Source organism: Lolium perenne, chromosome 1 (genome assembly GCF_019359855.2).
Source record: "Lolium perenne isolate Kyuss_39 chromosome 1, Kyuss_2.0, whole genome shotgun sequence".
Lineage (NCBI taxonomy): Eukaryota > Viridiplantae > Streptophyta > Magnoliopsida > Poales > Poaceae > Lolium > Lolium perenne.
The window spans coordinates 24,538,262-24,565,227 of NC_067244.2; the positions used below are offsets into that span (position 1 = coordinate 24,538,262).

The 26,966-nt window shown below is 45.2% G+C and overlaps 1 pseudogene; it reads left to right on the top strand.

The window, feature by feature from the left end:
• The first annotated feature begins 1,727 nt into the window (after positions 1-1,727).
• Positions 1,728-25,224, top strand: LOC127330389 (uncharacterized; annotated as a pseudogene).
• The last annotated feature ends 1,742 nt before the right edge of the window (positions 25,225-26,966 follow it).

Here is a 26,966-nt window from a genome sequence, read left to right on the forward strand (position 1 = left end):
TAGGCTGCGGATATACCTCTCTCTCTTCCAAGGCAGTTGGGCCGGCCGCAGTAAACCGGAGTCAAATTACTTACTCGTGGTCAAACTAGCACGCTTAACTTCTGAGTTCCATCCCGTCTCGCATCCAAGTGCTCCGCGCGCATGTATGTGATAGTAGTATCATATCAGTCCTATTAACATGTTGGTCGATGTCATATTTCTTTATTATTTGAATTTTAAATAATTCTTTTAATAAACAAAACTAATGATGTAATAATAATTTTGAATAAATAAATAAACATTAACTTTTTAATTCGTATTATTTTTAATTTTTTAATTCTTAATTTTTTTAAAATTTATTTTTTTGCCAAACCTAAAACCTAAAAAAAATTAAATCAAAAAATTGCGTAAAGGTAATAGTAATCTTTTTGCAGGATGCAATTATTAATTTTCATTTTTTGAAAAATAAAAAACATAAAATCTGTAATTTATAGCAAAAAAAAATCTTCCTGCTTTCATAAAAAAATATAAAATCCGTAATTTATAGCAAAAAAAAATAGTAATCTTTATGCAGGATGCAATTTATGGGGAGTAAAAAAATAGAAAAAACCTTTAGACCCGATTGGGGACACCAACCGGGACTAAAGAGGCCTGCGTAGGCTGCGTAGCCCTTTAATCCCGGCCGGAGCATTAGTCTCGGTTCACCAGCAGACCGAGACTAAAGACCCCATTAATCCCGGATCAAAGTATTTGGGGACTAATGGGTTGGGATGAAAGGTCTTTTTTCTACTAGTGTTGTTGTAGTTTCCATAAGAACTTCCTTTCACTACCCGGAATGTAGTTTAGTGTTGTTGTAGATTCGGTAAGAACTTCGGTAATCTTTTTTAGATTCAAAGCATGTAGTAGAAAGCAAGCGACACACTAGTACTCAAGAAAGATTGTTACCTCAAACATTTACTAATGTTATGGCCGGTTTTTATCTGAATATACAAGAGTAAAAGGGCTTCAGCATTAGTATAAGATGTACAATTTTATCTGAAAATGTCAAAAGTGTGATCCAAACGTCATTAACTTGACCGAAAGAGCAAAGTTTGAGCCTCATTAATGAAAGGTCGGTAGTATCTCACACGACATTGGAATATTGACCATGCACACATCATATTAAGGTACTTAGTGAGAACCCAAGGTCTAACCTTGTTGAAGCTATTGTTTTGAGAGCGGAGCCTATTTTCATGGTGAAGACATATGATTTTTGATCGGGCGACGACGGTGCTGGTGCACTGTTCCCCTTTTGAAGGCGTCGTTTTTGGAGATCTGTATTTTAGGTGTTGTCTTGGTGGTGGATGTATTGCCGTTGCTAGGACTGGGATGCTGTAGTGGGACTTTTGTTTCTTAGTTTTCTTTTTCGCTTTTTCGATTGTGTGCATCCGTACTATCGTTGGGGAATTACGTTATTGCAGAGGTTGAATGTAATTGGTATCTTTTAATATTAATATATTTTTAATCAAAAATATTAAGGTACTTTTGGGTCGCAGTCATAGCAGCACTAAGCAAAAGCATGGTGACTAACGCTAATTGGCTTCTTTATTCAAGTTGCATTAGTTTATCCAAATCACCAGGCCCCACAGACATGCATGCAGATGATGTCCAAACCTTAATTAGTTAGGCAGGCAGATCGATGTTTATTCCTCCACTCTCGCTTAGCTCCGGTCTGATTCTGATCTCCAGAGCATCCCACGCTCTCTCTCATGGCGGCCTGGCGACCAAGGCCAACCACGGTCCACATCTTCACATTTCTCGTCGTCCTCCTCCTCCTCTATAGCGTAGCTAGTGTCGGCGGAGTGTCAGAAGAGGGACGACCACTCTGTGCTTTTAATCTTCAAGGCCGAAGTGACCGGCGACCCCATGGGAGCGCTCACTGGCTGGGGCTCACCACATATGTGCAACTGGACCGGGGTCGCTTGCGACGCAGTTACACACCGTGTTGTCAAGTTAACACTAAGTAACCAGAACCTCACTGGCAAGGTCTTTCCCGCGCTTGGCAACCTCTCGCACCTCAAGACACTCGACCTCTCTGGCAACCACTTTGCCGGCAGTATCCCGCCAGAGCTCGGTAAACTCTCGAGACTTACATGCCTCAATCTCTCCGAGAACTTCTTTGGCGAGGCTATGCCGCCACAGCTCGGGAAGCTCACCCAACTAGAGGAGTTGAGCCTCAGCGAAAACCAGTTGGAGGGCTCGATTTCGGGGGAGCTGGCTCGCATCCGGAGCCTAGTGTACCTCAATCTTGGTGAGAACAACCTCGGCGGACACATCCCGACAGCCATCCATCTTCTGCAACCTCTCTTCCTTGTGGTACTTTGATGTATCATCCAACTCTCTCGACGGCGAGATCCCCATCCGAGCGGATTGCCCGCTACCCAACTAGAGGAGTTAAGCCGCATCGAATTCTTGAACACGGGTGATGTTCAAATAGCATACCAGTTCAAGTACGGGCAACCTCTTGTCAGAGCTGAGGAGTTGCCTAATCTATCAACACAACTGCGAAGACTGCACAATTGGTACTTGGATGCATGTAAGAACTGTCAGAACTGGATCATGGTGGCAATCAGAGATGAGCACTACGGGCGAACTGATGTGATGAACATCGAAATTTGTGAATTATTTCAGTTATTCAATCAAGACGGCCTCGACAAATCTCTGCTGAGTGCCTACTGTCTGTAAGTATTATTTATGTAATTAAGTCTCTACCGCGGCTCGTCTATTGCATGCATATAACTATCTATATTATGCAGAATGAAGATCCGCGAATGCCGCAAGGGGCAAATCTATGATCTTGGGTTCGTTGACCCGTATACCGTGAATGGGTATACTGTCGACAACTCTCCCAAGGACACGGAGAATAACTTGGTATATGCCTTAAGGAAAAACTCATACAAAAGGGAAATACTATTTCCTTAAAACTTCGCGTCAGTGTTACTCTTCACACATTAAATCTTTTTCGCTTACTCCATGTGTTATATATATATATATATATATATATATGTGTGTGTGTGTGTGTGTGTGTGTGTGTGTGTGTGTGTGTGTGTGTGTAACCATGTGATTCTAGTTTCAATACCATTATCATCCTTGATTATATATTATTTTGATTGAACTTTGTTCTCGTAAAGTGCTTGAGACAAGAGGACGGGAATAATTTATGCGGGTTCTACGTTTGCGAGTTCATCCGCCAGAATACCAACCATGTGACCAAAATTTTGGAACAACTTGATATACGTAAACAACATTCATGACTTTCTTTTATCACCTTGTGTTTCATTCACATACACACACACACACACATATATATATATATATGTAAATTAACTGGTGTATACTGACCACCGTATATATATATATATATATATATATATATATATATATATATATATATATATATATATATATATATATATAGGGTCGCACTATTCTGAAACCGGTGCTCAGAATATTATTCTGAGCACCAACGATCTGTATAGGAGGCGACACGCACCGGAAAATAAGAACTGAACCCTGTAGAGAAAAAACAGAAAAATGCCCACTCCTACCCGTTCCTTCCGCACGAGCTCAGATCTCCCTAAATCCCCAATGAGTTAACTGCCGTCGGCCGTGCTGCCGCCCACCTCGCCGCCGGCCGGGTCGCCGCATTCTGGATGCCGCGGCGCCCGCTGCGCAATCCTGGCAGCCATCCGGAGCGCGCTGCCGGCCGGGTCCCTCCGCCGCCATCCTCGCAGACAGCCGGGGCGCGCCGCCCCCCACCGCCGGGCCCGCTCTGCACGACTCCGACGCCTTCCCCTGCCGCCGGCCAGTTCCTCGCGCCGCTGATGGGACTTCGTGCTGCCAGAGCTCTTCCCCGCTTCCATACTCGACGGCTCCCGCCGGTCGTGGTCTTCCTCCTCGCCGGCCGTGGCTTTCCTCCCCCGCTGCCCAACCTTGGCCCTGCGCGCGCGGCCTCCGGTTGATCTCCCGCCCCTTTGCCCCGCGTGCGGCCTCCGGTCGGGACGGGACGAGCCTGCCTGGTCGGGGTGGGACGGGCCTCCGATGGCTGCTCCGTCGGCACTCCGCCGGTCTCCCCTGGCTCCGGTGGCCGGGATTCTTGGCGCCTGCGGTCAACATACTTGGCCGCCCGGTCTCCCCCATCGTGGCTTGCCGGCCTCTGCTAGCGCCGCCTCCACGGTCGCCTGCGCATCGCCGGAGCGAGCCCCACCGACAACCAGATCGACGTATACTGTCACCTCCACGTATGCATCGCTGCCGCAGGCCTGTACTGCCGATACCCCAGACCTATACTGTCGGCACCCCCGACCTGTACTGCCGACACCACCGACCCGTCGCCTACGACCCTGCTCGGAATTCGACCGCGGCTGCACCAAAATTCCCTGTCGCATCAGCTGCTTCCATTCAAGATTTGGTCCGCCTCTGGATTCATGTGGCCGCAGCACATCCTTACTCCACCACGCACGCTGCTGTACTTGGCCTCATGAGCGTCATCAGAGTCTGTGTTCCCGCTGCCTAACAACACAGGTCATGGGCAGAGCCGCTCCTGTGTGGTTCTGCATCCATCCCCATTCGTTTGTTGATCTAGAGCAGTGCACTTGGGTTAATAGAGGAAGTGCAACGGAGGTACAGGAATCCATCCCTATTTGCAAAAACGGACATTGAAACGAAGCAACAAGTAGTTTGTCTAGTTGTTTTTGATGCTTCAATTTTTTTCTTAGCATGTGGTGTCTGCTCTGGTGCTAAGTTACATTGTGCGGTAGACGAAATTCAGATTGCTTGGCTGCCAATGGTGAAGTGCAGGACTGTAATCCCGCTCTGCAGCTCTGTCTCGCGGCCGCCGGCATGACTCCCTGCCATCTGCGCACAACAAAGGTCCTACGCCGACCCGCCTCCCCAACAGCGCAGCCAACACGGCCGGCCAGCTGCAGGGCGGCCGACCATGGCCGAGCCTATTTCTTCTCATCTCTCAATTCTATCTTCTACGGGCAGTACAAGTTTCGTTTTTAGACTGTAACAAGTACATGTTTCATTCATCTCTCCGTCCGTGGATGGCTGGGCTCGACAATGATATGTGTTTATTATTTGCTCAGTTTCGTCGTTGTTACTCTTGTAGGAAATTTCTGATTCGGTCAGCACTTCTCCGCTACTGCTGCTAATGCGGAAAAAAAACACATATGTTGTTGCTGATGTTGGATGGTCAGCTTTCTTCGTCGGTTTTGTTCTTGCGGCAGTTGTTGGGTTCCACTCTGCTCCACTCTTTTTTTTCAAATCAAGCTTCTGGTTCTGTTGATTTGGTCGCACTATGCTAAAAAAAAAGCAGAAAGAGATGGAACATGACATACCATTGGGAGCACCTAAACTTGACAACGTGTGTTAGAGAGAAACTTCACCACCGTGGACTAGAAACCATTGGAAATCTATTTATTTTCCCCATGATTAAGCATTTGCCACCAATTGTTTAAGCAAATGTAACCGAAGGACTAGCAGGTTCTTCTTGTGTGTATTATTCAGTTCAGAAAGAAAGTACACTAGCAGCATTTTTGGAAATGCACTCGTTCAGTAGTGTTAGATCATTTTGACGATGAAGGCCGGGAAGTTCGAGTACTCTGTTTTTAAAACATTATGTTTTTACAAAATTTCATGTAACTTTATCATTCTTAAAATGCCCGAAAGTACACATTTTTGGTTCAAAAAGTTCAAAAATATTACTAAAAAGAACAACCAATTTGTACAAATAATGTCGCTGGGAAGTGCAAAGTTTCAACATCAGGAAGTACATGAGATCAGGCTTAGGAAGTATATGTAGTATAACATTGGTAAGTACAATAGATCGGTCTTTGGAAGTACACGGTCCACGTGGAAGTGAATAAAAATTCTAAAAAACCATTAACTAGGAAGTAAAAGTACTCAAAACGGGTAAGTGCATAAGTTCATTTTGAGCTAGTATAATTTATTGGAATTTTTTATCCTGCGGGAAGTACAACCGTTGATCACTGGAAGTACAAGTTGTGACCACAAGAAGGGCAAGATGCGAGTACATGTGTAACAAACAAAAAAAATCCTTCATCCGCGAGGAAGTTCATATACTTGACAATGAGAAGTACAACCATTCGACACGAGCAATACACCCACTTAATATAGGAAGTACAAGAAACCCGGTGAAATCTAAATGTAGAAAAACAAAATAATCCCGTCATCTGTGAGGAAGTACGAGCAGTGATTACGAGAAGTACATGCGGAGATGACAGGAAGTACAAGCGGTAATTACATGAATTAAAAGTGTTCAAAGAAAATACTCCCACATAAGTCCACATAGCAAAAAACAATAATAATCCCATCACCCTTAAAGAAGTTCATATACTTGACAATGAGAAGTACAACCGTTCGACACGAGCAATACACCCACTTAATATAGGAAGTACAAGAAACCCGGTGAAATCTAAATGTAGAAAAACAAAATAATCCTGTCATCTGCGAGGAAGTATGAGCAGTGATTACGAGAAGTACACGCGGAGATGATAGGAAGTACAAGCGGTAATTACATGAATTAAAAGTGTTCAAAGAAAATACTCCCACATAAGTCCACATAGAAAAAACAATAATAATCCCATCACCCTTAAAAGAAGTTCATATACTTGACAATGAGAAGTACAACCATTCGACACGAGCAATACACACACTTAATATAGGAAGTACAAGAAACCCGATATAGTCCAAATTTAGAAAAAAACAAAATAATCCCATCATCTACGAGGAAGTACGAGCAGCGATTCCGAGAAGTACATGCGGACACAACAGTAAGTACAAGAGGTAATTACATCAAGAAAATACCCCCCACACAAGTTCACATAGCAACGTTGTGAAGTTCAAATATTAGGATCCAGGAAGTACATAATCTCTTAAAAAGAATATAGGGACAATCTAAAATTATCATTTCGAAGCACACATGCTAGTTTTTGTAAAACGCACTAGCATCAAAACATTTCCAGGAAGTACAACCACGAAGGCCAGGAAGTACAAGGACATGTCACGGGAAGTTCATATGCGCGTGGTTGTGCTGAGCATTTTGTGTGGTGAAAATTATAGCTCTATTTTACTGAATACTTACATGAAACCGCACAAAGAAGTACAACCCTATTTCCCGGTAAGTACAAGTTCACGTCGAGAGAAGTTCAACGCTCTGTTTTTATGGGGCAGAAATCTATTGTCCAAATCTCATCGTTTTGATCACCAACCACTTCAATCATTGTCACCAAAAGCTTTATATGGTAGAGTATATGTCTAATTTCAGTACCTACAACATTTACAACAAATAAATGGATCTAAGCCATCAAATTCAAACCGTTATCCCACAAAATATACCGGAAATATGATTTCAAAACTTCTAAAATTAGTTTAAACCGTTCGGATTTGGCAAAAATGGTCAATACGAAAGATGCGCCATTTTGACAGCTTTCCAACCGTATATCATTTCCATTGTTTAAATACCCCGAATGGAAATCGCGGGGAAATCATTCAGTGCCCGTCACTTAAAACGGGCGGACAGTAATTCGAGTTATTCTCTTAAACTGTAAGGAATTAGAGAAAATAATTCGAATAAGAAAGTTGCGCCTAGTCCATAGCTTTCCAACGCCATATCATTTGCATCATTCCGACAAATGGTTGAAAAAATTCATCCAAATTACTGTCCGCTCGTTTTTTAGTACGTCCGAATTGCGGTATTTTCAAAATTGTTCAAAAACTGTGAGGATTTTGAAAAAACTTAAAACATGAAAAAGTTGCAAATTTTCATTATCTTTCCAACGGTATATCATTTGCACAGTTTCGATAAGCGATTCGAAAATCGAACTAAAAGTTCGTTTTCTGGCCAAATAGAAGCGTTTTCGTATTTTCAAAATTAAATTTAAATCGTGCAAAATCTGTGAAAAGTGTGAACATGAAAATGTTGCGGTTTTTCATTATCTATCCAACGGTGTATCATTTACATAGTTCCGATAAATGGTTGAGAAACTCGAGGTATAATCAGTACCTATGAAGAAAACGGGAAGTTCAGGTAAGTTCGACAGAAAGTTGAACCTTGTTATCCGGGAAGTACAACCTTGTGTCCAGGAAAGTACAAGTCGGTGCTCAGAATATTATTCTGCAACCGGTTGCAGAATAGTGCTGGTATATATATATATATATATATATATATATATATATATATATATATACTGACCACCGTACCTTCTTGAAATTATTAGATCCAACGGTTGCGGAACGGTCTTCTAGCAACCGAGCGTGTATGAGCAATTCAAGAAGAACTGTCGGGATTCTTACTTGAGCAAGTCATAGCTCCAGACGGAGATCACTATGTGCCCGCCATCCAATATTGAATAGAAATTATTTTCAAAGTAGATGTAGACATATATATATATATACATGCATGAACGTGTGTCACTTCGATCGATATATGTAATATAATGGTTTCCTATATATATGTATGCATTATAACGTGTTTCGAATGGAGGCAGAGTCTACCGCGGCAGCGTTTTAGTGTAAATTTCCTGCCGCGGCAGAGTCTGTCGCGGCATCGTTTTAGTGCAATACGAACCGGTGCAAAAGGTCCTCCGCCGGGCGATCCACAGAGGGCCACGTGGTGCCCCCTTTAGCACCGGTTCGTAACTAAACCGGTGCAAAAGGGGAGGGGGGCTTTTGCACCGGATTGTTTGCACCGGTTCACAATCCGGTGCATATGGCCCTAATGAACCGGTGCAAAAGGGCCGTTTTCCACTAGTGTCCAAAAAAATACCATATTTGTCGTTTTAATACAATTAGCGGGTATACATATGAATGTAGTAGTTTATGCATGTTTACAATTGCAGGTCAACTAGTCCACAAGTACCGTACTATTAACTTTCTACAAGTTTGCAGCTGATCAAGTTCAATGGAGTGTGCACAAAGATGTAGACAATGAGAGAGAGACATAGAGTAGTTAACTGAACAAGGTAAGAATGCATAGCAATAGATACACGTGTCTTCCAATACAGAACATTCAACATGATAGAACTGAATAACGAAGAACATGCTTCGTAGGAACTAGAAAATTATTTAGACAACGAAGTGGATAGAAGATAAAAGAAAATATACCTACGAAATTAATCATTAGTTCTGTAATCCCTGAAGGAAATGAATTAAACTAGATCATCATGCACACATGTATTGACAATACAAAAACCATGCAAATAGTTAATCTTCAAAAGAAAAAATATCATTTTCGCAATTGTAGCAAGTTGGCATGGATGAATAAAACTGGTACAATTGATTATTGTTGGCATGGTGGAATATGGTTGGTGAACTTGTTATTAGCATATATTTTTAAGGCGGAGTTTGTTACGCATCCCGTTCCTCCACGCACGAGTCTTTGGCGGCCTTACCTTCCAACCATTGACCATGAAGTGGGGAGTAGGGGTATGTTGTCTCCAAAATGTCGGCGGTCAAGTGTTGTGAGAAATCACACATTAAAACCAAATGGTTCTTGGGCTCCATGGGGAGGAGAGAACAAGAAGCATTAAGATAAATGCCTCCAGCCCCGTGGATCATGGGCTGACATTTTTCCGCCCTAGTCTCGACAAAGAAGAAATGGGAGAACAAAAAAAGGCAAATGCTATGTCGGCAAATATTGGCAGGTCTACACCAAGCAATACTTGAGGAGGCGAAACTGCAAACAATCATAGGCACCAGGGTTGTTATTAGTGCGTAAAATAAATCCACTTAAGGTGCAAGCACCATGCAATATGACAGGTGATATGCACATACAAAATAGTAGCACGTGCTATTATATCAAGATTTAAAGTACAAGCACCATACAATAAGGCAAAATAACGAGGCAAGGTAATATACAACATGATATAGAAAGGTAATACAACGAGATAATACAACAAAACATTACAGCAAAATAATAGGCACATATAAGATTTTAAACAACAAGGTATTTAAACGAGATTCAATATTCCAAAAAAATTGTAAACAAGCACACAAGATGTTGATGCCATTACTTTGGTGTTTTGGTGCTGAACAAACTAAACTCCAAGTTTGGGTTGAAGGTTTCATCAAAAAATATTATTCTTATGTATTAAAATCCATTCCCAAGACTTTAAATAAGTAGACAAGCAAACAAAAATATTTTTTTTAAACCAGTGCCAATCGAAAGATATTTTAAACACAAAACCAATGCAGACAAAATAAACTCAAAAGGATTTGTATTTTAGGAAATATATCAGTTCAAAGTCAGGGTTTAAAATCTAAAAACATGAAAAAAAATCAAATTTTCTGGAAAAATAGTTGGAAAAGTTTAAAAGGCTAATGAGGGGGGCCCACCACTTAATGGAGACTCGAACCTGAAAACGGTGCGCCCATTTATTTCTTGCGAGAACGTGGCCACGGTGAGATGCCGGCGATGCTCCGACGCGCTCTTGTCGGTGCTCTGACGAGGATATGGAGGGTGTGAGGTGGCGGAGAGGCTTGAGGTGGAGTGGGGCATTGCTTGGCTAGGTCACAAACAAGGGGTGGGCTCGGATGTGAGGTGACCGTGCTCGACCGGTGGAGGAATATCATACAAGGATGACGACGTCACATCCATGCACCATTGCACACTAGCAGGGCAGTTGCCGACTCGCCTAGGTCTAGGGGATTGGTGTTGGCTTGGGCAAGGGAGCTCTCGGGGGAGAACAAATTTTGTCCGAGTGTGGGTGGTGTTGCCTTGGGCACGGAAGCTCGAGGGGGCTACGCTTATGCTAGAAGTTGAAGGGGCCAGAGTAGTGGTGCAAGTGTCTACTGGCGAGGGGGGATTCCTATTATAGGGGATTGAAGAGGTGCTGCGGCGGTTGTGGCCGAGCGGGTGAGGTCACGAACAGGGGGCCGGCTGCACGTGGGGTGGATGACTAGCAGGCGATTATCGATGGGTGGTGTGTCGATAATGAGAAGAGGGGCGGCTTGGACGGAGGCGGCGTGGACGGGAGTGTGCTACCACTACACAGTGCCATACTATATTGTGCGTAACACCCCAAATTTTCAAACAAAGAAGAAAAATGAATTTCCTTTTTCCAAATTTTGGAACCAACAAAAACTTTTATTAAATTAAGTTTAGTGGATAGTGATCATGCATATATGTGTACATTTGCCATGATGATTGTTTGAAGTGTTCACCAATGCTATTAAACCCTAAACCTTGCTCTTTGAAGCCAACAAGAAACAAATAAAAATAAAATAAAATAAAGGAAAGAGACATATGTGGCACATAGCCATAATAGCAATTCTTGTATTATGCCACCTTTACCTTGCCAAATGGTTTGAACTCATTCTGAAACCTAACCTAAACCCCAATGAACTCAAATTAGTGACTTTGGTCAAAGAAAAGAAATGAAAATAAAAATATGAAATTCACATATGAGGCTATGGCCATTTTTGTAAATCTTTAACTTAGGCCAATTTGGCTTGTGCCATTGGTTGGAGAATGTTATTAAACACTTAAGAACACTTTTTGAATCAAAGAAACCCAAATCAAAGCAAAGGAAAATTTAAAATCATGCCACATATGATAATGGTCAAAATTGACAATTATATCATGATACCCACTTTGAGCCCTTGTATCTAGAGATTCTTAAACCAAACTCTCCCCACTCTTTGCACCTCATCCAAGACCTCGTGAAAGTGAACAACTTAGTCAAAGTCAACCTTGCTGGTTCAAAGTCAAACTCTAAATATAAGGATGCCAAGATGCCACTTTAAAACAGATTCTATATTACCCAAATTATTAGAATTTTCACAAATCAATTCCAAAAACCAAACCAAAGTCACCAATGGATGCCAAACATTATTTAGAACACATCTATGCAGAAATTTGGCCAAAATTCAAACACACATGAGACCTTGGCTTATGATCAAATTGTTTACATCGAGGTACAACCACTATTTCAACCACTTTGTACCCCTCACCCCACCTCTCTTGTACTCCTCCATAGTGCACCAGGTACCACAACAACTCCCAATGACCTCACTTAGCCTAGCCATGCTCACCCTAGCACAAGGACACTCAATGTCATTACATGTATCACATATACATGTTGGAATTGATTAATTTTGCATACCCTAGCTCTCTCCAACCTAGCAAACCTTGTCAAACTCTTTGGTCTCACCCCCTACAGCAGGCCATGCCCTCGGAGACAAAGAAAAATGCACAATTGATCCCATGCCATCACCATGCCGGCAACTTGATCACCACCATGCCAACCCTCACCATGGCCCTCCTCTTTTTCTCTCACCTTGTCCTGAAGGCTCACCTCATCACCCTGTACCTGCTGGCGCGAGCCCTGGCCAAGGAGAAGCCGACAATGCCCAGAACACGCCGTAACCAGACGTGCCAGGACGCGCCAGAGCGTGCATGGACGCGCCCCGGACACGCCGGTACACGCACGCGTCCCGTCGACACAGCTCTCCCTTCACCCTCTCCTTTCACCCACCTGCTCACCACGACCCCAGCAACCCCGTAGACAACCTCATTGGCTCGCCGGCTCCCTGTAGACGACGGCATGGTCGACGTCCTCCGCCACGGGTCCTGCAGTACACGACGTCTCCTGCCCGCCTCCGTCAACCCATGTCCTCGCCATGACGCGCGTTAGGTCCGCGGTGACATCGCCTACACGATGCGCCTACTCCCCTGGCCCCGCGTGACCTCCATCGCCGTCGTCACCACTCACCTGCTCCGCGCCCTCGCCCACCTCGCATCGCTATAAAAGGAGAGCGCCCCGGCCTCCATTGAGCACACCAATCCACTCCCCTCTCTCCTCTGCCTCTCCTCGACCCTCTTCCCCTTCACATTAGCCACCACGCCGCTCCAATTTCGCCGGAGACCGCCGCGGCAGTATCTCGACGGAGGAGAAGCTCCAGGCAACCTCCGCCGCTCCCTCGACCCTCCTTCGACTCGCCATCGACTCCTCGATCGTTTGCCTGCATCGCCAACCCTCGCCGAGCCTCCAGCCAGCCGCCGTCGACCCCCTCTACTGCGCCCAGGGTTTGCTCGCCGTCACGGAAGGTGACGATCGTGCACCGTCCGATCCTCTTTTAATCTAACGGTCGTCGCTGCGTACCGTTTCGGTGAAGGGAAATAGAGGCTGACAGTGGACCCCGCCGTCAGGCCACTCGCGTCCCGCGTGGCAGCTCAGCTGGGCTGGCCCGTTTGACCCCTCTCTGGCCCATTTCCTTTTCCCGCTTAGGCCCAAAAATTTGAATTCGATTTAATTCATTTCAGTCAAATTGCATACTGGTGTCAAATTCAAAATTTAATAACTTCAAATCTACAAAGCCAAATTTAATGAAATTTATATATCTGGAAAGCTTGTGAAATTATCTATCCAAATACACTGGTCTCAACCCTAGATTCATTGTATAATTTATGTGATAAAAATAACAAGGCAGTAGGTTTTCAAACTTCAAATAATTATTAAAATTCAACCATAATGAATTTTGAGGTGATTCAAATTCTCATAATTCACATTTCAAATACTCTAATTGTTTATGTAAAAATATAACATAGTTATTTCAGATGATCATGGGTTAGAATCAAATAATGGCTATGTAGTCATTACTAGCCCATTTAAAATTATTTTTCAAATTTAGGAATTTAAATCTATGTGGTGTGGCACCTCATTTAAATCACTTTCTCAAGTAATTCAATATGAGGTGATGACATTTGTCTTCATGACCCCATATGTTATTATTTGAGAATATTAAATCATGTCTATAGTAGTATTTAAATTGCATGAGGTGTAATACCCCATTTAAATCATTTTCCCCCAAATGATAAATATGAAGTAATGACCTTGGTCAACATGTACTCATACTTTATTATTTGAGGAGATTAAATCTTAACAAGATTCAAGGAGAGGAAATTATTTCTCAAGAATAATAAATAGAAACACTAATAAATATTTCAATGAGAGGAAATTATTTTCCTACCCCTAAATAGAAAACCCTAGTTGTTGCTAAGTAATTGTGATGATGATAGATCATTTTTGAGTGAGCCATTAAGGCTAAGTAGTCCCTTAAGTATTGATTGGTGATTGTTATCCTCGTATTCGTTTATAGATGCTAGTACCGGAGACTACCAAGAGGAGGAGGTCTACTTTGAAGAAGAAGAGAACTTTGATCACTACATCAACCAAGGCAAGCTAATATTCTTGCAAGTTGCCCTAGTGCAAAGCTCTACAAGAGCAAGGCACCATTACATATTACTTTATGCTTATTGATCCTATCCCAAGTTTTTACCTTACAAGTTTTTAACTTTGATTTATCAAAGTTTATTTTTGATTAATGGTTTACTTGATCTAGATATAGAGTAGTACCAGAGGCCTAGAAAGCTACAAGTTAAATAGTACCCCTCATGACTAGTTGCTAGTGCTAAAACTAAAAGTGACTACTATAGATGGGAACATGTGAAAACCAATGACTTTGAAAACTTTGGAATGATGAGTCATTCTATTGAAAGATTTTGAAGGTGAATATGACTTGTGAATGACATGGTGAACTTTACAAAAACTGATGGTTGGGTTCGGATGTGATACCATTCCAATTTTTGAGTACCCCCACAATACCTGATTATAGGTAGGGCTTAACTGGAAGTTTATGTATCTTAGTATGGGTTCCCTCTAAACAAGCATCATAGGGATTATGCCGAGGCTGCCTCCATTGAAAGTGAAATGACGTGAAATGAGGTGAATATCCGGCCCAAGCCCTGTGCAGTTCCCAGGCTGACGGTTTGTCTTCACTAGGAGGCCAAGCTCATGGGGAGAGGTGCCTATACTAGGGTATGTAAGTGAAAGGTTATGGTTGGTAGTCCGCACACGGAGTGTGATAAATCAGGGCCAGTTAACCATGACGGATTATTGCAAATGTTGTGGCAAAAGTGTGCGACCTCTGCAGAGTGTAAAACTATTCGAATAGCCGTGTCCACGGTTATGGACGGTTAGAAAGGCCATACTGTTCCGTCATCAGACCATTTTCAAAAATGTGACATATGATTTGTGACTTGAACTTGAAAGGTGAATTTGACTTGAATCACAACAGAGTTGTGGGAATGACACTAATGTTCCCACTTGAGTTAGTTAGGCAAATAAAGAGTCTTTTATTACTAAGTGCTTATGAAATAAAACTGGCTTTATGCAAATGAACCTAGAGCTTAGAACCCCCTTACCATAGTTGATAGTGCTTACACTAGTATTAGTTTGCGAGTACTTTAAAGTACTCATGGCTTTGTCCCTGGCTATTCAAATGGCCAGACTATGAAGAGGAGTACTAGAACCAAGAAGATGGACAGTAGGACGTCTATGATAACTAGGACTACTCCTGACGTCAACAGTTGCCTGTGTAACAGATGGACCACGACCGCTACTTCGCTTCCGCTTTGTGCTTTGTAATTGGATCTCTAGATCCACTATGTTGTAAGACTGGATCATGTGATCCTCTATTTTGTAAGACGCTTATGGTATGTAATGAATGATGTGTTGTGATATCAATCTATTATGTCTCGCAAAAATAATACTCCTGGGATTACGATGAATGGCATAATAGGCATCTGGACTTAAAAATCCGGGTGTTGACAGGCGCGGTGGCGGTCGTGCCACTTTGGAGGCACTAGCGGGAGAGGATAGAAACGGACAGTGTGGAAGGTACATGGAATTTTGTGCTTAGAATGGACTTGGTTGGGAGGCTGGGCAGAGTGGGGAATGTCGGCGACCATCCAGGGGCAGCGCCCCCGGATGTGGTCACCAGCGGTGGCCACTTGGGTTTATGCCATAGTCGGCATTAGGGTTTGCTGGAGGCTAGGAATCTTGGCTTGAGGTGATTCAAAGTTCCCCGTCCACCAAATTGCACTCCCAACATTTTTTGTAAACTAAAACTTTTGCAAATTTGAAAGTTAATAAACCAATAAATTTCAAAATTCAGAACAGCAGATACTTTTCTAGAAGCTTTTGATCAAGATTTTGAAAAGAAAAATAGATGGAATTTTCACTTGAGTTCCAACTAGAAAATAAAAGATTATTCTAAACCAAGATTTTGAAACTTTGTAATGCAAGGATTTTGAAAATACATATCAGTAGAAACCAACATGGAGGCTTTTGAAGATACAATTGGAAATATTACGAGGTGGGTTTTTTGTAGTTGAGGCCGCACATAAAAATTAACATCTTTTCTAACTACCTTTTTCCAAAATTCAAAACTTGGTACTGGTGCAAATTTGGAAACTCATATAGGAAAGATTGGTTTTGGAAGATTTTGAAGGGGTTTTAAAAAAGTAAAAGGTTAAGGGTTTCAGTATGTTGAAGAGGTTCATACGGGGCACCCAATATGGGTACTAGCCCATCTAGGAAAAATCATTTTGTAATTATTTTAAAATAAGAAAAAAAGAGAAATTAAAACTAAAAGGGTTTTGGTCTAAAAAAAATATGGGATGTTTTTGTATAAAATGCGTTCAATACATCTAGGATCACTCCATAATTTTTTAGCAATTTTTAGCGCAAGATAAAATAGGGTTCCTTTGGAGAAGTGAGAAATAAAGGTTTTCTTTAAAACAAGTATATAAAATCATTTTGAATTATGTTTTGGTTAGAAAAATATGAAATGTGTCACCTTATATCATGGGTTCAAAAACTCAAGAGGCCAAATAAAATATTTTTCAAGTTTTCCAAGGTTTGAGAATTAAAGAAGGTATCATAAATCAAAATTAAAATTTTAAATAGGGTAAAAAAAATTGCTTAGGAAATTTTAAAGAGGGCTAAAAATTTGAGGTGATTTAATAACTTTACAATTTCAAAACTTAATTTATCCAAAAATACAAAAGAAATTACCATACTTGTTAGCTCTTTCATGAAGTTTACATCAGTATCATCACCATATCACTTTACTTTTGCATATCATTTAGTTTACGTTTCATATTGCATTTACTTTACTTTACTTCTTGTATATTTATTTTATTTACTACACTATATATATAATATATATTTGTTTTAATTATAATACAACACCTTGTGCTTGATAACTGTTCGATCGAGTTGGGGACACAAGGTAGGTTCTTTGAAAAGAAGAGAAGGGTATAAACCCTCGAGTTACCCTTGGGGGGAAGAAGCCCTTTCAATATTACTTTGCCCTGAAGTTCTAACGAACTGATATCCAGTTGATTGGTGCCATCATCTGTCAGGTTCGGTAATACACAGTCATGATACCGAGCACTCAAGACACAGGACACAAGCACGCCCCCAACCCTAACCCTCCCGCACCCTGCCCTCCGCCGCCGCCGGTAGCGCCGCCGGGGGCAAAGTCCCTCGGGGCGTGGCGGCGGCGGGGGCCCTTCCTCGTCGCCGCGTGGAGATCGGTGGCCGGATCCCCACCTCCTCGATGCTTGGCGGAGAAGACGCGCGTGGGATGGGCGACGGCGGCGGCGGCCCTCCTCCCGTCGGCTGTCCCCTGGCGGACCGGTCAGCGCGGGTGGGATGGGCGGCGTTGCGGTCTCCCTCTTCTCGTCGGCTTCCCGCAGTACTCCGGCAGGGGTTGGTGGTGGGCGGCGGCCAGACCCTCGGTCTGCGCCATGCCATCCACCCCCGCCTCTCGTTGGTGCGTCGAGGCGATCTCGGGCATCTTCCGCGACACGAGGGCGCCCGGGGCAGCAGCCTTGGGTTTGACGGAGGAGGTGGCCTCTTCTTCGCCGGAGAGGGTCGGCCTGCGGTTGGTGGTGGTGGATTTTTGATCTATCATCGCCATCCGGCGGTGAGATGGATGTGCATGGAAGCCGGCGATGGTGTCGCCGGTGGAGGGTTGGGTTGGCCAGCCCGGGATGGTCGCCGACGTGGGGGTCCAGCCAGAATAAAGGCGGCGGTCCTAGAGCCTCTCTTGCGTGAAGAGGAGGACCTACCGGAGGCCTGGACTCGTGATCTGGCCGGAGGGTTGAGTTCCGGAAGGCTCCGCCGGCGAATGTAACAGTGCTTTGCCTGGAGTTTGCTGGATCGGAGGTATTCGGTCGTGCGCACCCATGCGTTTATTCCGACCGTTTGGTTCTGGAGGGAGCGGCGCGAAGCTCTTTTTCTGTGTTGACATCAAGTGACTATGGATCCATGATGAAAGTCGGAAGAAGAGAATTTCATGAAGGCCGGAGGGGAGGACTAGCTAAGGGAGGTTCAAGTCTCCGCGTTGTTGAGGGGCTTGCTTGGTGTCCGGGCTTCACAGCAGCGGTATGAAAGTGGGGGCGACAATACATGTGAAGAGCAGAGTCCTACCTTTCAGGGTGAAAACCAAAGGTCCGCCTTATCGGTTGTGCCTCGGCAAAGGACCTTAGTGGAGGCATTGTTTTGAGAGTGGGGACTATTTTCAGGGTGAAAACCTAAGATCTTTGATCGGGCGACGACGGTGTTGGAGCACTGTTCTCTTCTTGGAGGCGTCGTTTTTTGGAGAGTCTGCAATTCAGGTGTTGTCATGGTGGTGGTTGTATTGCTGTTGTTAGGTCGGTTCGGGACTTTTGTTTCTTAGTTTTCTTTTCCTTTTTTTTTGGCTGTGTGCATCCGTAGCGCCATTAGGGTGGTGCGTTGTTGCAGAGGCTGGGTGTAATTGGTATCTCTCGATATTAATATATTCCCTTTATCGAAAAAAAAATGATACCGAGCACTTACAGATGAATAACCACGTTGGGACCTGGACGTCCATATGGTTCCATTGCATACTCGAAGAAATAACAAACCTAATCTTCCGTGTTGATGCATATGTTAATCCATTTACTTCACAGTATGTTGATAATCCAAGGTGAGGCTTTAAGTATTCCCATGAATCAACTCCTTAATCACAATATGTCGATCCAGTATCAATTACTCTCTTCTCGTTTGGTGTATATTGATGATGTCCTATGATCACTATCATTCTATCACATAGTATTTGCGCAGGAATATTGCGTTGACATCACAATACCGAAAGGGTCTAGATCATATCTCTTATTCGTTAAGAGGAACAAATCCGACACTTGAATGGTTAAGCTCTAGTACCTTAGGGTATACCTGAATCTTAAGTTTTCACATCTAGGTTTAATCTTGATAAGATCCGAGAATTCCCTCCAATATGAGGGCGCTATAGTTTGCTCATGGTCTAAGGATTTTTTTACATAATATAACACTTAAAGATATTTCTATTAACCATGAAGAATGTGTTTCACAACATATCAATGACTTAGGTATGTTCAGGGTAATTTTTTAGTCAAATGATCCACCCTTGTTGTTGCCAACATCCTTGTTACAATAAATATACTAATGGTTAGAAAAGTTTGATCATCCAACAACAAATGAGCTATTCATATTTAGAGGCAAGATTTAGATATATTCTTTTCTTGTTATCTCTCAACAGGTGCTTGTGAGGTTTTTTTAGAATAGCATATTTAAGGGACACATCATTGTTTTTCTTCGAATAGCATAAAAGGTGAACATACTAATAAACGGGAATTATAGATAATAAATAACCCCTATTATTATTGTATACAAGGTTAACTCCTTCACTGTTCTGCATGAATCATACGTAGAATAATAGTATCCTCCGTTCTATATTTGTTGTCGCTTATTTAGTACAGAGTTGCACTAATAGAGACTAGTTGAACCCTCGTCCCCGCGCGGCGGCGGCGCACCGCGCTAGGGCGGCCCCCGATGACTCCCCCTCGCGTCCCTCCCCTCCTGCACCCCATCCCGCCGCTGCCGGAGGCGTCTCCGGGCAAAGTCCTGGTGGTGCGGCACGATGGACTTCCTCAGTTGCTGGTTTGGTCTAGCTAGCACCCGCTCGCCGACCAACCTTGTAGCGGTGGCGCGGTTGCCGGAAACCAGGAGCACGACATGCTGGTGACAACGGTGGCCGGCGATGCAGTGTGGTTCAGGCGGTTCCGATCTGGGCCTAGATGGGTTCAGGTTGGTCTCGATTGGTCCTCACGCTTCGTTGTTTGACGTCGACACCCAGTTGATCCAGGGCTTCATCCGCACCATGAGGAGATTGGGCATGGCGATGGTGGCTTCCTCCTCCATCGGAGGTGGTCGGCTGGTTGGTTGTAGCGGACGGCGGCGTGGAGGCCGACTGATCTGCCTAATAAAGGTGGCTGTCCTAGGGTTCTTCTTTTGCAAAGATGGTGACCTTCCTGAGGCTTCTCCTTCTTCATCTGGCCGGAGTGATAAGTTCCAGAAGGCTCCGCCGGTGAATGTAACAGTGCAACTTATGCCTGGAGTTTGCTGCATCGGGTGGTATTCGGTCGTGCACCCCCAAGCTTTTATTCCGACCGTTTGGTTCTGGAGGGAGCGGCGCGAAGCTATGTTCTGTGTTGCCATCAGATGATATTCTGGTCCATGGTGAAATCAGAGGCGGAGAATCCAATAATGGCTGGACTAGATGACTAGTAATGGAGGGTTGAGTCTCTTTGATGTTGAGGGACTTTCTTGGCATTCCGGGTTTCGCAACAGCAGTATGCAAGTACGGGCGGTAACACATGTGAAGTTCAGAGTCTTATCTTTCAGGGTGAAAATCCAAGGTCTGAATTTAATTAGTTGTGCCTCGCAATGGCCTTGTTGAAGGCATTGTTTTGGGAGCGGAGACTATTTTCAGGATGAAAATCTAAGATCTTTTGATCCAGCGATGACAGCGTGTGTGCAATGTTCCTTTGTTCCCTTTTTGAAGACGTCGTTTTTGGAGAGCTTGGAGTTCAGGTGTTGTTTTGGTGGTAGTTGTATTGTTGCTTCTAGAGCTAGACTATCATAGTGGGACTTTTTTTTTGTGTATGCATCCGTACTACCATTAGGGTAGTGTGTTGTTGCAGAGGTTAATTGTAATTGTTATCTCTTGATATTAATATATTCCGTTTATCAAAAAAGTAGAGGCTAGTTTTCTTTTTTTTTTGAAATAGCGTACGGGTTAGGTGGGAGGGTGACGCTGCTGGACGTACATCATCTACCACGATCGTTCGTACGTTGTTCGCTGCTCTTTCCAACTCCTGTTAATTAGCACCCATCGAATTGACCAATGACTTGATGGTTGGGGATTACCTACTTGTACAAACGACTAGTGCTAGTAATTCTTTGAGTTGTTAATTATCCGGTCATCTGCCTGACCATCATCACTCACCAGCAAGATAAAAACAAAAGGATCTTGAGTTAGGCCATTAGTCAAGCGCTTTCACGTCCAAATTGACATAAACAAGTTACATAACATTTGCTCGGCACTATTCCTTACATCTGATTCGTTAAGCAATGCAGTTTATTGTCGTTGTAGATTCGATAAGAACTTCCTTTCACTACCCGCATTGTAGTTTAGTGTTGTTGTAGATTCGATAAGAACTGCGGTAATCTTTTTCAGATTATTTAGGTTTTTCAACCGGCACACTTGCTAGCTTCAATTAGTCAGATTCAAAGCATGCAGTAGAAAGCAAGCGACACACTAGTTCTACTCAAGAAAGATTGTTACCTCAAACATTTTACTAATGTTATGGCCGGTTTTGATCTGAATATACAAGAGCAAAAGGGCTTCAGCATTAGTATAAGATGTACAATTTTATTTGAAAATGTCAAAAGCGTGATCCAAAACATCATTAACTTGACCGAAAGAACAAAGTTTGTGAGCCTCATTAGTGAAAGGTCGGTAGTATCTCACACGATATTGGAATATTGACCATGCACATGTCATATTAAGGTACTTTTGGGGTCGTTGCAGCCATAGCAGCAATAAGCAAAGGTTGATGTGATGGTAACTCTACTTAAGTGGCTTCTTTTTGTTCAAGTTGCATTGGCGTTTTCAAACCACCAGGGCCCACAGACATGCATGCAGATCATATCTAAACCTTAATTAGTTAGGCAGGGCGATCAATGTTTCTTCCTCCACTCTCCTTTAAAACCCCACGTTCTCTGCAGCAAACCCTGCTATATTAGAATCAGTGAATCACCAATCGTCGTTTAGCTCGGGTCTGATTCTGATCTCAAGAGCATCCCTCTCTCTCTCTCTCTCTCTCTCTCTCTCTCTCTCTCTCTCTCTCTCTCTCTCTCATGCATATGGCGTCCTGGCGACCCAGGTCAATCACGGTTCACATCTTCACATTTCTCGTCTTCCTCCTCCTTCGCAGCGTAGCTAGCGTCGGTGGAGTGTCGGAAGAGGATGACCGCTCCGTGCTTTTAGGCTTCAAGGCCGGAGTGACCGGCGACCCCATGGGAGCGCTCGCTGGCTGGGGCTCGCCAGACGTGTGCAACTGGACCGGGGTCGCTTGCGACGTGGTGACACACCATGTTGTCAACTTAACACTAAGTAATCTGACCCTCTCTGGCAAGGTCTCTCCCACACTTGGCAACCTCTGGCACCTTAGGAAACTCGACCTCTCTCGTAACCACTTCACCGGCAGCGTCCCGCCAGAACTCGGCAACCTCTCGAGACTTAGCTGCCTCGATCTCTCCGAGAACTTGTTTGTCGGCACAGTGCCACCGCAGCTCGGGAAGCTCACCCAACTAGAGATTTTGAGCCTCAGTGAAAACCAATTGCAGGGCTCGATTCCGGGGGAGCTGGCGCGCATCCGTAGCCTGGAATGCCTCAATCTCGGCGAGAACAACCTCTCCGGACACATCCCGGCGGCCATCTTCTGCAACCACTCTGCCTTGTACTACTTTGATGTATCATTCAACTCTCTCGACGGCAAGATCCCCATCCGATCGGATTGCCCGCTCCCCAATCTGGAGATGCTCGTGGTGTGGTCCAACAAGCTCAACGGCAGCATCCCCTGCTCTTTGTCAAACTCGACGAAGCTCCGGTGGCTGCTGCTGCAGGACAACTTCCTTACCGGAGAGCTGCCGTCCGACGACATGTTCAGTGGCATGAAGAGCCTAGAATTCTTGCACCTGTCGAGAAACTTCTTCACGAGCCAGCGGAACACCACCAGCCTTGAACCGTTCTTTGCCTCGCTTACCAATTGCACCAGCCTGATGGAGCTCGGCGTCGCCGGGAACGACCTTGTCGGCACGATCCCACCTGTCATTGGTCGCCTCTCCCCCATCCTCATGAACCTCCACCTTCAGTTCAACAAAATCTTTGGTCCGATCCCGGCGAACCTCTCCTACCTTTCCAACCTCAGACTCCTCAACCTCTCCCGTAACCTCCTCAATGGCTCCATCCCACAGAGCATCACCAGCATGTGGCAGCTCGAGCGGTTGGACCTCTCAAACAACATGCTCTCCGGAGACATCCCACCATCTCTGGGCATGATCCCGAGACTCGGGCTCATAGATATTTCGCAGAACCGGCTCACCGGCGCCATTCCTCCGAGCATCGTACACTGCGTGACTCTGCAAACTCTTGATTTCTCCCACAACATGCTGCGAGGTGAGATCCCAGCTGGCTTGTCGAGGCTAAGCGGGTTGCTCTACATCAACCTCTCTAACAACCTTGTGTCTGGAGCGATCCCTGTGACCATCGGCGAGATGGTTAAGCTGGAAGTGCTCAACCTATCGTCAAACCGGCTCTCCGGCACAATCCCGCCGGAGCTCGGCCAGTGCGTCGAGCTAAAGTACCTGGATGTGTCCTGGAACAGCCTCACGGGGGCCTTGCCTCCATCCTTGGAGAACATGTCGTCGTTAGAGCGTGCTAACTTTTCCTACAACGACTTCTGGGGCGAGGTGCCAAGGGGCGGGCCATTTGCGGGGTTCTCGGAGGACGCGTTTCTCGGCAATGCCAGACTGTGCACAAGGACGGCGTCGATGGTTCCTGGCTTGGCTAGGTGCAGTGGCGGGAAGCACAGCATGCTCCACAACCGACGAGTGGTGTTGCCCGTTGTCTTCACTATTGCCAGCTTTACAATGGCGATCATTGTGCTTACCGTTTGCCACGCCATGGGACGAGACGGGCGGCGCTCGGCGCTGCTGGCATACGTCGGCGGCGGCGAGCCAAGCAACAGAGGGGACCACCCGAGGATCTCGCAGCGGGAGCTCTCCGAGGCAACGGGCGGGTTCGAGCAGTCGAGGCTGATCGGTGCGGGGCGGTTCGGGCGCGTATACGGCGGCACGCTCCGCGATGGCACACGTGTCGCCGTCAAGGTGCTCGACCCGATGACCGTGAGCGGTGAGGTCTCCTGGAGCTTCAAGCGCGAGTGCGATGTGCTGCGATGGACGCGGCACCGGAACCTGGTGCGCGTGATCACCACATGCAGCCAGCCGGACTTCCACGCGCTCGTGCTCCCATGGATGACCAATGGTAGCCTCGAGAGCCGCCTCTACCCATCTGACGGTGGCCTTGACCATGGCATGGACCTCACATGGCTGGTCGCCATCGCCAGCAACATAGCCGAGGGGATCACCTACCTGCACCACTACGCACCCGTCCGCATCATACACTGCGACCTCAAGCCCGGCAACGTGCTCCTCGACGACGACATGACAGCCGTCGTGGCTGACTTCGGCATCGCGCGCTTGGTCAAGGACATGGGTGATGACGAAATCACCGGCTTTGCTGATCCGTGCAGCTCCATTGCCGGGTTGTTGCAAGGTTCCGTGGGCTACATCGCACCAGGTAATTTACTACAAGACAACCGAATTAACATACAATAGCATATGAGTAAAATGTACGTGACGTGCTTTTCATGGTGTTTTTGTTGCATGGTCTTAGAATACGGACTAGGAGGCCACCCTTCAACAGAAGGTGACGTGTACAGCTTTGGGGTGATGCTACTGGAGATGATAACCGGGAAGCGCCCGACTGATGCGCTCTTCCAAGAAGGACTCACACTGCATGACTGGGTCAGGCGACACCACCCGCATGATGTTGCCGCCATCATCGCAGAGTCATGGCTAGCGGCCATGGATGCGATGTTGTCGGCGGTACAAGCAGGCCACATCGTCGTCGAACTGATCAACCTTGGGATCGTGTGCACTCAGTACTCGCCGATGGAGCGGCCCACCATGGTGGAGGTGTGCCACTCGATCGCCCTCCTCAAGGTTTCGTCTTCCCGGCGTGTGGTTATGGATTCTACTTCCATAGCATGAGCTTAGACAATAAACTTGTCGACCCCTCCGGATTCGAAGACCGTCGCAGGGTGCGTGCATGGTATTGAGTATGTTTTGTACCTTAATTAAGCTGCTAAACTGGGGCTTGATGCAATTGTATAAGCACATGATCTGATGGTGTTTTCGGTCATCTGTTGTGCTGCATCTTGATAAGCAGCGTAGTAGTACAGGCATGGCATGCGAGCACTTGGTGTAGCTTGACATGGACTGTCTAGTGTGTATATGTCTTCGTACTATGCATCGACAGTAGTGTTGTAAAAGTGTGACGTGCGTTTGTAGTGTAGCATGTAACCCTAGCCTATATATTCTTCATCACTCTGAAAAAGAATAGAAAGAAAAACGGAAGTCTCCATTCTTATTGCCCCGGAAGCTATACTGGAAAGAAAACTCATTGCTCTCGAGTACAAGGTGACATTTCGATTCCTATTGTTGAATGGCTTGTAAAATGGGAAAATATGTCCGCTGATCAAGCCACCTGGGAGGATGCTAGCTTCATTCAGAGGACTTTCCCTGCATTCCAGCCTTGAGGGCAAGTCTACTCTCATCAGGGGGGAGGTTGTCATGAACCAGTTAACTGTTCAAAAACAGAAGCTTTGCTATACCCTTAGAGCATCTCCAGCCGATGGCGCTCCCCACGACCAAATCCGGCGCTAAATAGCGCCGGATTGGACGAAAGTTTCGACCGGAGAGGGCCGAAGTTCCAACCGTCTCCCCGGTAGACACCCGGTGTTCGGCGTTTTTGAGAAAAAAACGTCACTGGAAACGTCCAAAATAAAATATCCAACATAGTTCGGCGAATTTGACCAGTTTTGCCAACATTTGGCTTATTTTTACAAATAAATTTTACAGTTCAACAAAACAAGACAAGTTTTGAAACAAATCAAATGGAAACTAGTTGGTGTTACCTCGAAGCGTCCATATATGCTCCACCAGATCATCCTGCAGTTGTTGATGCATTATGGAGTCTCGAATCTCCTGACGCATAGCGATGAACACAGCCCACGATGCCGACACCTGGTGGTTAGGCTGTGCAAGAAGACCCTCTGTGTCATATGGTGCAGCTTGCTCGCTCGGAGGAACCGCATACTTCCGCTCATTCTCGATAATCATGTTGTGTAAGCACACACAACGGGAACCAGCAAATCTCTGCTGGAGGACACCAAATGCACGCTCGACGTTCTTTCGGCAACCTTCTTGCTCCTTGACAAACTGTTGCTCCTTCGGGAGGGGGGGGGGGGGGGGGTTGAGATAGTCTTCACAAATGTTGCCCACTTCGGATAGATACCGGCTGCAAGATAGTATCCCTTGTTGTACTGCCGGCCATTGATCACAAAGTTAACCGGAGGAGCATGACCCTCAACAAACTTGGAGAAGATCGGCGAGCACTGCAAGACGTTGATGTCGTTGTTGGATCCCGGCATACCAAAGAAGGAGTGACAAATCCAGAGATCATAGGTAGCCACTGCCTCAAGTACCTTTTTTGTGACCCTTGTACATTCCCTGCCAGGCAAACGGACAGTTCTTCCATTTCTAATGCATGCAGTCAATGCTTCCATGCATCCCTGGAAATCCTCGAGCTTCATTGACAGCGAGGATCTTAGCAGTGTCATCGACAGTGGGTGATTTCAAGTAGATGTCCCCGAACACTGCTATCACCGCCCTGCAGAACCGGTAGAAACAATCAAGGGCGGTAGACTCCGCCATCCGAAGATAGTCATCGGTAGAATCACCAGGAGCTCCATATACCAGCATCCGCATAGCCACCGTGCACTTTTGGAGGGCGGAGAACCCTACAATGCCGGTGCAACCCAACTTGCATCTGAAATAGGAGTCGTACTCTCGAAGGGCATGCACAATTTTCAGAAAGAGCTT